We start from the raw sequence: 12,614 nt of genomic DNA, 5'->3' as shown, positions 1-12,614 counted from the left end.
ATTGCATTTAATTAAATCTTCAACAGGATCAATGCATCTGCTAAAAAGAGGCCAAGCCAGACACGCAATCAGTCCCTAAAACTCCACAATAAGTCAGTCTCTTTCTATCAGCGGCCTATACCCGGTGCGCTCTCCGACAAAACCGGGGGAGATGACTCTCCCCGGACGCCCCGTTAAACTATATGAGAATTGAGGAAAAATAATTCAAGTAGTAGATGAAATCTCAACATTGTCTATCCCCTCAAGTGTCCGGCTGTGACAACGGAGGTGTGTCCTTGAGTGTGACCCACAGGTGTACCGGCAGTCATGCCGTTTAGAGTGACGGTGCCCCTATAAAGGATGCAGCCCTGCGTGACCCTGTTGGTGGCAGCCCTGCGTGACCCTGCTGCCCTCCCTCCGCGAAGCTTAGCACACACGCCGGTGCTCTGCGGTGGCGTCGGAGAGCGCTGTGCGCCAGTTTGTCCTTGCGCGGCCCTCGCGCATCATCCTGAGTGAAGCCTGCGCGGCGGCTCCGCCTGCAGGAGGCGCGACGGAGGCTGCGCGGGCGCGTCAGGCGGCGCCGCTGTCACCGGGCTGGGGCTGGCGCCGGGGAGGCAGGCAGTGTTGATGCTCTTGTTGTTGTTGTTCTCCCACCCCTGGGCTCGCGCTCTCCCTTCAGGGGGGCAGCACGCGCGGCAGCCCGGCACGAACATGGCGCCGACAGAGGCCAGCATGTGAGCGGCCGCGGACCGCGGCTAAAGCGGGCTGCAGGAGCAGCAGCGCTCTTGAAACCGACCGCAAGAGCAGGTAGGCTGTAATCGCTTCCCGGTATTGAAGGCGCACAGAGCATCCATGGTACCCAGAGTGTCAGGCGCGCTGCAGCCGGCCAGTCCGGGACGGGAGGACTACATGGCAGCAGGTCTGTTTCCTAGGAGATGCTGTGCAGGCTGACAGCAGGCTCCGAGGCATGAACCCGAGCAGACAATGTATGTGTGTGACAGGGGCTATGCACAGCACACCCTCCCCCCCATGTGCCCGTCCAGTGGCTTCATCCCAGAGCTAGACCCTCTGAGCGATGACTCTACTCCCCGTGTGTACTTCCTGTACACACACACACTGTGCGCTATAGAGATAGCGGGACACTGCAACACAGCGCATGTGACAGTGGAAAGCAGCATCACGCTGTTCCATCTATTTATGCAGCAGGCTTTCTGTACTGTATGTCTCGCTATGTCTATATCAAGTCGCATATTCTGTGTATATGTGCCTGGTTTTCCCTTTATTTCTTTTTCCGGAGACACATGTATCTTCAGTAACGTAAAAAAGTGTCAAAAGCTCATCAAACCTTATGCCTGTATCGAGAAGGATGACCAATTTACGTGTCCTTATTATCCGTAGCAATGATGCTAATCTATTTTAAATATTACTCGGTGTCTTTGTGGTTTGAACTCTTGACTAGAGGTGTGATTTTCAACATTTTTAGACGTTCAACTGAAGTTTAAAGGTGTGCTAAGCTGCAAGGCTGGGCGGTAAGTGTATATTGAAAAGTTTTAGGTTAGGTTAGCCATAATAGTATTATGTTGTTGATTGGTTACATGGTTACATCTTCACTATTCTTGCGCTAACGTTGTAAACATTGATGTATTGTTTATTGTCAAAACTTTATACTTGCAATCCCCCACGAAAAAGTTATAGTTACAGACTACCTTACACTTCTTTTTGCATGCTCCCCCTTACGTGGTATCCCTTAGTCTCAGAACACGTGGCTTGCTCTTCAGTTAAACTCTGGGCTCAGTGTGCCAGATGTTAGCACTGACATGTTGTCTGTTTCCGACACAGTACCTGTGTGTTGTGCGTTGTTTTCCACTAGGGTAAATTTTTCACAGATCGCCATTGGTCATTTAACTGTATTCATTATTTCTGGACAGTTTTGCATTCCAGTTGCCCCATGATGCAATCCCCAAGCCGAGCTTTTAGTTCTAAAGTACCCATTCTTGATCTGCTGTATGTTAATCTTTCAGTGCTTCATACTGTCTTCTGATATAGCGCTTCATGCCTTAATGTTTAGGATTCTACCCATAACCATCAGTACTCTCGTCATAAGTGTTTTAGTAGGGGAGGGTTGGCCATATCATTTGGTAAAAAGTTCCAACCAACCACAGTCGCTTGCTAGTGTACTCTGATAGATATCATGACAGGTCCCAGTATCCCCAGGGAGGCTAATAACCTTCTGAAATTTATTTTGTATAGTACTAGTGGTATCAGACGTTTATAAATCATAAAGTGTCTTTTGGTAACCGTGTGGATTTAGAATGAAAGCTATGTGGGAATATCCAAAGATTGGATGTGAGCTGTGACTGAACACACGCACGACCCAAAGAATGCGACCCACAAAGTTAACCTTGTTTCTGTAAAGTATCTCTTAGCTTGAGCTTGGTTTCACGGCTAAGTACCCTTTGAGAAATGTGGGAAGTATGTGTGAAACAACTAGCCAAACAACTTTACCATTAGGATGTGCTACTCTGATACCTGTGGCATCTAGAGGAAATGGGCATGTGTCCTTTTTTCCCTCTAAAGTAGCTAGTGACATCTGCTTACTCCTTCTCTTCCTCATAGCTTTGGCTCACCACCCTTAGCTGCCTAAACTGGCTAAGCTTTCACTAGATTTTTCTTCTCCTTGACCGCTTACAATGTTCCGGTCTCATATCAAAATGTTTCCTTCTATGATCACTACAAATATAAAACTGCAAATGCGCTGTTTCTTTATATTCTCACTCCCTATCAATAATCCAGCCTTTCTTATCTTTTCTTTAAAATCATTATTCGGCACAAAGACAGAAGGCCATAAAAGTGTATGAAAAAGAACCCATCATCAATGATCCTCAGTAAATACACAGCAGTATTAAAAGACAATGATAAAAAGAAAAAAGAACACTTCTTAAAACCCCCACATGAAAATATATTACAGTGCAATACGTTTCCTAAAATATATGTCACCCTATATATAGAGTGCAGTTGTAACGCAAAGCAAGGGATTCTCTAGTGCAAATATACATTTTAAAGCATCTCTCTAATTTATATATTTCCCTTCAGGAAAAGTAGTTTTAGATAATAACTTCTCGAACCCTCATAAAAACTGCAGAATAAAACAAAGTGCCATGTGCTTTGGACTGACAAACCATCACAAGGACAGGGTATTGGGGTTGTTGGGTGCTTTTTCGTTTCAGGGAAGGTGACAAGGTGGTGGACAATGCCCAGTAGTAATCTAGTTAACACAAAGCTTTGCTGAATGGTAATCACCCAAATTAAATAATTTTGACAACCCTCCAACAGATCATGTGATACATAAAAACAACTGCATACTTCTTAGATTCACCAAACATTCTAAGTTCCCATCTGTGGATCAGAAAGGTACTCTTAATTATGCTTTTCTCCAAAGAGGGGCAACTTCCGGGGTTAGTCAAGATGGGCGAATCAATCAGTAATTACATTTTTTTTTATATATAAGACAGCCAAGGGATTTTCAAATATGGACGAGAGCTAGTAAGATATAATTGATTTGGTGAAATTTGTTTCTACTTTTGTCCATATAGACTGCCCAAGCAATAGGAGAAAGCAACCCCTGACCTGAGTTACCATGCTTTGCAGGGGGCTAAGGAGTTAAGTTCAGGCATAGATCATCCTTTAAACAAGCATTGGCATAGCCAATAGGTCTCGCCTTTGGGACCTTATAAGTGCATAACTACAGACTTATAAGGTCCCAAAAGCGAGACCTATTGGCTATGCCAAGCGGCCGTGCGGCCTCGAAAGTGAAAGTGATCGGGATCGCGATCAAACATCAAAGCGGCTGTGCGGCCTCTAAAGTGAAAGTAATCGCGGTAAAGCGTGGCGCGCGCGCCCGCGCACATCCACTGTAGCTCTAGGCTGGCCTGGTAGCACTTTTTGGAGCCCTCTCTATAAGTCTCACCAGACCAGCGCATGCGCTGGGTCAGGCGAGACCTAAAAAGGGGCATTCACTATATTCCAAAAAAGCCTGAATCCTTTGATCATTTGCCTTGGCTAGGTTTGCCCTCGCTTCCTCTCATAAAACCCTTTTCCTGGCTGCAAGTACATGCTTATAGTGCTTCCGCGATTGCTTAATTTTTGGAAAATTCCTGGGTAGACTGTGAAAGACGTCTCTTGAGAGTTTAGATGAGAGTTTAGATGCTTGGGTGCATGATGGATCAAACCACCCTCGTCTCCCTGTACTACCAGATCCAAGAGGTCTTAACAGTAATGAACTGAGGCACTAGTAATTTGACAAACAGCATGTAAGAGCCCCTAATGATCTACCTCGTTGTCCAAGCAATAACTAAATTCATCCAGAGTCATGGTTCGTAAATCCTGCAGTACCTTAAATGGGTCCACCCCAGACCATTTAATCCTAATCCTTCCATCTCCCACAGTACTGGTCACACCACAGACCAGTTTTGCTGGAAGGGAAAATGTCTGGATAATAAATTCACCTAGCCAGACGATAATACAGTTAGAACAGATTGGCTGTATAGACTCTTCCAACCCTGCATCTAGTGCATGCACAACTGAACTGCAGGATGAATCGAAAACGTTGTTGTAAATGTAGATCACAACTAAATTAGGCCCATTTTTCGGTGATGACTAAAGTACCTTTGCATAAGTTACAACCATTGTTACCCTTTTAGTTGTGGAGAATAATGAATTAGATACTAGGATCTGAAGACCCTCTTTGGCCTTGCCTGCTGGAGATGTGTTGGCTTCCAGGAATAACGATTTAAGCCCCTTAACAAAGGTAGACTCCATACACTAGGTTTCCTGAATACAAAGTATATCGGAGTCTAGGGTAGGATTACACCAGTCTGGGGAATTCAATTTACTTCGCAGCCCACACACATTCAATGTGACAAAAGAGTATTTCCCCTATGATGAAAACGATGGAAGACTACAGGAGGGTCAGATTGATTAAGGGCTTCGAAGCTAGTTCGAAAAAGTGGTATAGAGCGTAGGGTGGAAATAGAGACTACAGGATTGAACAAACACAAAGGGTCAATGTCAAGTGGGTTAAGGCACTGATCTTTAACTATTGTTGCCCGTCCACCCTTATTACCAGTACGTATGATGTCAATGTAAAGTCAATCATTCTCCTGTAGTGAGCACAAGCATCCAAATCTATTTGAAAGTGGGATGGCCACTGGGTGTTGGGTATCATGCTGCTTACCACAAAATCGGTCAATAGAGGGCTCAAGTTCATGAAATGCATGGCGATAAAAATATCCTAAGTGAAAAGTATGATGTTATTGCCAGTCCAGGGCAGCTGTAAGGACCTTTTTAGAGTCTCTCTGGCGTAACTGGGTAGTTTAATACAGTCCCCTTTAAACACCCTTTTGGTAGGGCCAATCCATCCCACTCACTGAGTCATCAAAATTTGGTCACTTTTGGAAGTCGAAAATAAAAACTTAGAGTGAAGCCAGTGCAAAACTTTATTCTTTAACTGAAATGGGGTCTCAATTGAACCTGGTTTCGAGGCAGGAACATTTGCCTTGACTGTCACATAGGGGCTACAGGCTGGTGGTAAGTTTATAGTTGTTGTATCAGGCAACCCCTCATTCCCATTATTACTTCCATTTCCTGGGACTTGCTAAAGACTACAGGATGTACTTCCAGGAAGTGTTTCATGGGGGGGCGTGGCCAACTGCAGAGGGAGATGGCCGCAAGTTAGAGAAGCTCCGTCACTCCACTCCTGATCCATCCGTAAATTCCAGCCGTGCCCCAGGCAGAAGTGCCTGAAAGTTGTTCCAGCTGCCCCTCGAGAGGCGGTGAACTGCCCTCCGGTCTGCGGGTCGGATCGGCAGCCCATAACGGAAGATAGCGTACTGGTCCCAGGCCGTGCCCGCCACAGCGAGGGGTGAGGCCTACAACTACGTGCTGGGCGCGGCGTGGAGGCAGCGGCGTGTCTCCCGAGTGCCGCATCACGAAGATTCGGCTCTCCGTCAATGGAGTCTACCCCTCACCGGGCTGCCTCGCTGAAGTTGTGTCCCTTGTAGTGGGGTTCTGACCGAGAGACAAACCCAGCGACTCTCCAGTAGCTGCTCCGGTAATCCCCCTGCAGGACCGGCCCTGATTGTCCCGTGGGGTCCCACCGGGGAATATACCTAAATCAGCGCACCGCCTCTACCCACCCAATCCTTGATCTCGCCGCAGCGTGCCCTGTCTGTTCCGGCGTACCAGCGGGCCCCAGAGGCGGCCTACCACGACTGGAGCAGAAGAGGTAGTGGACGGAGGACGTGGAGGCCTCCGGCTGGGAGTGGCCCGAGCTGAGTCGCCGAAGATCGGGGCAGCCCTGAGTGTTAGGCAATATCCCCCACAGCAATACCCAAGCCTCCTGAATTCAACAAGCAGCAGCACTGTGAGCAGACAGGCATTGGGGATGTGCCCTGCCGCCTATCATCGCAAACACGGCACATCAGGTACAGAGCACCCGACCATAGCGCATCTGGGTTAGACAGGAAGGGGGTGCCCTGTCCAGATATCGACGCTGCCCACCGTAACACACACTTCTCAAATGGAGAACTCTTGTATGGCGCTCCGCATCCAGGGCCCACAGATATACCAGCGCACGGACCGCAACTGACATAACCTATCAGCGTGCCAAATAACATAGCTCTGCCACAGCAGAACCTAATATTCACACAGCTCTGTGACTGCTGCCAGGGGTGCGAGGTAATTCATAGAAACATTTGCGTCTGCAGCTAAGCGGTGCCCCCCCTTACACACTCACCAGTTGGTCCGGTGGAGGTCTGAATTCTGACGTCCCTGTCGCGACCTGGCTGGTGAAACCCAACAGGCCGGTTTGGGCGTTGCACTACACGCAAGCGGCGGTGAGATACCAGCAGGGGTCCCACTCACCTGCTGCTGCCTCCTGGGAACTGCTTCAAAATGGCGAGCGGTCGCGGTGGCCGTAGTGCGCTCCAAACGAAGCTAGAAAAATGTGCATGGCAAAAGGGACAGGAGAAGGCGCAACCTACTTCCAAAAAGGACGGGAGTCCTTCGGAGCCTACGTTGCAGGACATACTAGCTACCATCACGACGGTGCGCACTTCCCACGAGAGTCGCATCGACACTGTAGCAACCGAAGTTGCTCAAGCGCCAAGTGACCGACCTCCAGCTCAGTCAGGAATTGTTGGTGCAGTAACTTGATGACTATGAGGGCCGTATGCGCCACAAAAATGTCCGCATACTGGGCGTGCCGGAGTGGGACCTCTTCATCGAGAAGCTGATAATGCAACACCTCCAGCCTAAGGGACTATCCACCTACTTCTCCATCGAGAGGGCACACAGGGTGCCTGGTGGCAGGCCTAAACCGGGAGCGCCGCCCCGTCCTCATTTGGCACGGGTGTTCAACTATCAGGACAGAGATGTCATACTACAGACGGCGAGAGTGGCTCCCCCAAACACTATAGACAATAGTGCAGTTACCTTCTTTCCCGACTTTAGGCTGAGGGTGCAGAAGCAATGGCGCAGTTTCATAGAGGTGAAGGGTGCCATGCGGGATCGAGAGATCAAATACGCCATGCTCTTCCCTGCAAAACTCCGAGTGGAATCTGAAGGTAAAACATGGTTCTTCTCCAGCCCGAGTATGCCTGGGACTGGCTTGAGGGCTGGCGCACAGCTGAGAAACGAAGGCACAATCCTTATCGAGGAACAGGTCATCAAGATCGCAAGTCACCGCATCATGGATCATCTGTGGGGGACGAGCAGCGGGCGATGCGTCGTCGGAGCGGACTCATGTGGACTGAGATGGAATTTCTGGAACTTTGACTTGGGTGCCCTGCAAGGTGATGTTGCTGCAACCACAGACTTATTCATATCCAGACAACTTGGCAGTGTAACTAGAGATCATCTGCTGACGGTGCAGCGGCTCCAGAGTCATAACTGTATAATCATTGTGAGGCACTGGGAACTTTCTTGTCTATGGCATGTGATTTGATTTCGCCTTTCCCCATGTAGCTATGTCAGGGGCAAGTCTTAATTTCGTATACTTGCTCTAGGCAGTGGGTTTGGCTTGGCTCACACACCTCCTTTCTCAAGGGTGGGCGATAGGCACTCTGCAATTTGGGGGCGGCGGGAGGTTTATGACCTGTTCTGCAGGGAGGCAGGGAAGGGGGACGACAGGGTGGACCTGGGGGGGTTGTTGCTGGGTGTTAAAGTTATACAGCAACATTTTCTTTTTACAGCACTACAAGTCACAATTTCTGTTCCTGTCACAGAGAGGTCGGGGTCACAAGGGACGCCAATTCAAATCTCCCCTGGGCTGCCCACGACTGCTGGAACTGTGGGGACTCCCATACGAACGTACCACACACCCTTCTATCCATGGTGTCACCCAATCCTAATTATGTTCCCCTTGCTCCGATCCCGCTTAAGTAAAACTTCCACAGGTGAATGGGACCAAACATAGACCTTAGGTTCCTCACGTGGAACGTTAATGGCCTTGGGGACAAAATCAAATGGGGGATAGTCCTCCAATACCTGAGGAGGCAAACACCAGACATAGTCCTTCTTCAGGAAATGCACCTAATTGCCAACTTTTGCGGAGCCTTAAATAGGTGGGGATATCGCTCGGTCGCACACGTGGGATTTACATCTGGTTCACGTGGGATGGGGATACTTCTTCGCAGAGGCTGCCCATACATAATACATAAGACATGGACTGATGATAAAGGCAGATACGTAGCGCTCACTGGCATGTGGGAGGGGAAGACACTAAATGTCATATCGGTATATGCCCCCCCCCCCCGGGTCTGCAGCGCCTCGCGTTGCAGGACCTGGGAGCACTCCTCCTTGATCTCCCACTTGGCCTATTGGTGTTAGGGGGAGACTTTAACCTAGCATTAGATGGTGCCAGGGATCGCCTCCCGCTACGCAGAGACCCCCTCAGGGGCTCTCAACTCGCTGAGTTCCTGTCCGCCATGGGCCTTGTCGATGTCTGGCTGCTTCTTAACCCCACCACCGTACAATTTACTTTCCACTCCAGGGCCCACAACAGTCAATCGTGTATCAATCACATATTCACCCTCGCATGAGACATCCACGAGTTCTCTGAGTCCCGCTGTCTTGTACGCACTTTTTCGGACCACTCACCTATCCTCTCCACTATAACCATCGGCTCGTCCCCGCAACGTAAGGCTCTCACCATAAACCGCTGGGCCCTTAAGATACCACAAATTAAAAAGACGCTAATTAAGGAAGTGTTTCATTAGTTGGCTTCTGGGTTACACTTTCAGGGGGATATAGTTGGGATTGTATTTGCAGATCTTGTGATAGACCTCTCTGCGGGGTGTGTATTTCTTCTACGTTGGGTCGCCCTTGGTGTTGAATTTGCTTGCTGTTGGTACTTCCAGTCATATGAACATTCTCGCCCAACCAAGTCAGCTTATCGCAGTTGGTAGATATTGTGGAAACAGAATGTGCACCCTCAGACTGTGGACTAATAGCACCTTCTCCAGCGGAATAGAGACTCCTAATATTCAACAAATAGTTCTCAATTGTTCCTAACTGTTTAGAAATAGGTGCAAGTAAGCCTACCAACAGATTCTCAATGTCACCCCGGTGCTTATAATGTAACGGACCCCCTGCCGCCCAGTGCCCACTTTAGTAGTTAGTACAGTTTTCTTCAGGCCTTGACGCATCTTCTGTTTCACCTGGCGCGTATTATTATGAGGGGACCCAGGCAGAGTGCTTTTATCCTGTGCACCATCAAAGTTCAGAGATGAGGAGGAGTCTGTATGCAGGATTTGCAAGGGTGGCATAGATATTATATCTGAAGTGCACCCATGTGAGTGCCCATTTCCAGCTGCTGATAGACACTAGGGGTGCCAGTGACCCAGGTGTCTGTACAATTGTGATAGATAGCCCTCTTTCCGCGTGGGCAATTTCCTTTTCTAGAGCTCCTCCTGCTTTTCTAATATAGCCATCTAATGTTGAAGGCGCTGCTCTGGGTTTACTAGCTGCTGACGCTTTGCACTTCACCATGAGGTGAATTACAAATACAAAAGGGGCGTGGACGAGAGCATAAAGCACTAAGGTACAATACCTTCAGAAGTTATCAATCCGTAGGGCAAAGAGTGGTGGTCCGGCCTCTTCCAGTCTCTGATGAGCCCGCCCAAAATGAGTCCCGCGCGCCTCCCACGCTGCAGGGATGCAGAGGGCACTTTGAGGCGTTTCTGCACCTGAGCCTCCTAGCACTGAGGCTGATGGTCCATGCAGTCCGCTCGGGTCGCTGAAGTGTGTGAGGGCCAGAAACCCCCTTGCTGGTCCCAATAATGCCCCCTGCTGCAGGGATGCAGAGGGCACTTTGTAGCGCACATCAAGAGGTCCCGCCCCCTTCCTTGAGATGTCTCTGCACCTGAGCCTCGTAGCACTGAGAATGATGGTCCACGCAGTCCGCTGGGGTCGCTGTAGCATGTGGGGGCCAGAATCCCCCTTGCTAGTCACAATAAATATCTCTAAAAATAAACTGTAGTGACCACAGTAAATATAAAACCAAGAGTGTAATATTTTTCTACATTCTCTGAGAAGCTCTCTAACGTACTTCACTGTGTTTGCACTGAAGAAAAACCTCTAATAATTAAGTATGTGTATGTTGGACTTGGACCTCTTTGCAGGGTCACTCCCAAACTGTTTGCTTTCAACCCATCTGAATTCCGTTTTTCTTGGCATTAGGACTCTGTGCACTTTACCACTGCTAACCAGTGCTAAAGTAATTGTACTCACTCCCGTAAGCATGGTAAAATTGGCCAGCACTTACTTGGCACATTTAATTTACTTGTAAGTCCCTAGTATATAGTACTACATGGTACCCAGGACTTGTAAATCAAATGCTACTAGTGGGCGTGCAGCACTCATTGTGCCACCCACTAAAGTAACACTTTAAAATATGTCTGAGGCCTGTTATTGCAGCCTGTAATGCAGCTTAACCTGGCAAAATAAACCCCTTACCAGGCTTAAACCTTTCTTTTTAATACATATAAGTCACCCCTAAGGTAGGCCCTAAACAATCCAATAGGCACGGTGCATTGTATATTCAAAGTAGGGCATGTGTTTTTTGGTTTTACAAGCTCTGGAAGTGAAATACTGAAATTCGTTTTTCACTACTGTAAATCCTACCTCTCTGATAAGATAACATAGGGTTACCACATTATCTTTAATACGTGCTAACTTCTGGTTGGATGGGGGCAGGTAGAAATGTAATGTTTAGACTCAAATGAATTGTAATTTAAAATCCTCTTTAATGGTAATGTCAGATTTAATGTCTCAATTCTGAAAATGTCTCATTTAGAAAGTTGACATTTTCCTACCCTAACCCTTTTGTGCCTGTGCCAGTGTCCTGGGTCACATGACTGTGAATAACTTAGCTGCTGGGGTTTGTGTATTCCTCCCAGACAGCGAGACAAAGCGTACTAGGTTTTGGCAGGATTGTCCACCCTGCCTGGATTGCTGGGGGCAGAGCTAATCCCTGACTCACTTACATTTCAACGGGCTGCCTCCAGCTCCCACACAAAGGAACCTGACACTAGTCTTTTGTCACCGCAGACGTTTTGAAGCCTTGACAGAGGAAGGGAAGAACTTATCAGAACCAGATGTAGGGGTAGCCCAGAAGATTTCCCCACTTCAAAGTTGTACCAGGTATAAATATTGGACCATCAGTGCAACTCCTCTGTACACCTCTGGACCTGTAGACAACAGAAGGATTGCCTTGTTCCCTAGAAAATGGCCCTGCTGCTTGAGGCCTGCCTTGTTCCCCAGAGGAACTGCCCTGCTGCTTGAGGCCTGCCCTGCTCTGTAGGAAGGAAGACTGGGCCTGCTTCCTTCACGGCAGGCTAAACAAAGTGACTCCAAGGGTAAGTTTGCTCACCTCCTTTTTCTGAGCTATAGGGACACAACAAGCTCCAGAGGTTTCCCTGCAATTGCCCAGCTGACCTGTCGCAAATGGACCTGCAACTGGACCTGCCAGAACCTTGCTGATCTCTGGTAGAGCGAGTCCCTGATCACAGGTCCTGGACACTTGGATAGCATCTGAGTGCACTCCTCTGCAAGAAAAGAAGGAATCCTGAAGTTTTGGACTCTATGCAACCACAAACAGACCTGTTTACACCGAGACTCTGCCACCCGCAACAACCGCCAACTCGAAGCTCTGGTGAAGCCGACTCTTTATGCTACAGCAACCTCCAGCTACAACCGGCAAAGCAAGATCTGCACTTTGAGGTACAGCAACAACAGCCTGCACTGACTGCCAGTGCTAAGCTCCATCAACGGCCGTTCACAACGCCCAACTGGATCTTTGTGTTACAGCAACGGCCGTCCACGACACAATTTCTGCCCTTCGTGCTACATGCTCCTCGCAAACACCTCCACCGCAAAAAGAACTCAGTGTGCAGGACTTTAAGAAGGTAAATATTTCTGTGGGACTAACCTATTCCCTGTATCTAGCCAATGCTCCATCGTAGTCTATCTGAACTTGTGATTTTTCCCTGGTTTAGCATGACCAGGTAACCGCAAGGGGTGCTTTGTGCTTTTAGGTACTATACTTACCTAAAACTTTAAACATGCATATCTCTTGT

The 12,614-nt window shown here is 48.4% G+C and overlaps 1 protein-coding gene across 1 annotated transcript in view; it reads left to right on the top strand.

Moving 5' to 3' along the window:
• Positions 1-490: 490 nt before the first annotated feature.
• The window catches only part of PAK5 (p21 (RAC1) activated kinase 5), a 795,393-nt gene continuing 783,269 nt past the window's right edge, over positions 491-12,614 (top strand). The window contains exon 1 of the mRNA XM_085612660.1: positions 491-786. The gene's annotated coding sequence lies outside the window, so the exon portion shown is untranslated. The remainder of the gene's footprint in view (positions 787-12,614) is intronic.

The sequence above is a fragment of the Triturus cristatus genome, chromosome 6 (genome assembly GCF_964204655.1).
Source record: "Triturus cristatus chromosome 6, aTriCri1.1, whole genome shotgun sequence".
NCBI classification, from domain to species: domain Eukaryota; kingdom Metazoa; phylum Chordata; class Amphibia; order Caudata; family Salamandridae; genus Triturus; species Triturus cristatus.
This window is presented reverse-complemented; position numbering and strand designations above follow the sequence as displayed.